Below are 587 nucleotides of genomic sequence, written 5' to 3'. Positions count from 1 at the left end.
ACACACACAGACACAGTCAGCGTGTGGGCGCGCACACACACAGACACAAACACACAGCCAACAGGCACGCGCACACACAGACACAGTCAGCACACACACAAACATACACACACACACGAACACAGTCAGCACAGACATACACACACAGGCACAGACTGCATGCACACACACACACAACAGATGCAAACTCACACACACAGTAGATAGCACACACGGACACACACGCAGAGGACACACAGAGCAGAGAGCACACACACTCACAGATACACATACACTCAGTCTCTCTCTCACACGCACACACATACACGCACATGCATATACACAGAGCATGCACACACACACACATACAGAGCATACATACACACACACACGTGCACACACAGCATAGACACACAGAGCATACACACACACACAGACAGCATACACACACAGAGAGTATACACACACACACATACACAGCGTATATACACACACACAGCATGCACACACACACACACACACACAGAGCACACACAGAGCATACACGCACACACGCACACACACACACAGCATATACACACACACACAGACACAGAGCATACACATAC

General features: G+C 49.6%; 1 protein-coding gene across 1 annotated transcript in view; it reads right to left on the bottom strand.

Moving 5' to 3' along the window:
• Window positions 1-587, bottom strand: part of LOC125486933 ((3R)-3-hydroxyacyl-CoA dehydrogenase-like) — a 37,705-nt gene that overhangs the window by 19,278 nt on the left and 17,840 nt on the right. The window lies entirely within an intron of this gene.

The sequence above is a fragment of the Rhincodon typus genome, chromosome 35 (genome assembly GCF_021869965.1).
Source record: "Rhincodon typus isolate 14 chromosome 35, sRhiTyp1.1, whole genome shotgun sequence".
In the NCBI taxonomy this organism is placed as follows: domain Eukaryota; kingdom Metazoa; phylum Chordata; class Chondrichthyes; order Orectolobiformes; family Rhincodontidae; genus Rhincodon; species Rhincodon typus.
The sequence above is the reverse complement of the archived record's forward strand: the minus strand, read 5'-3'. Positions and strand labels throughout refer to the sequence as shown.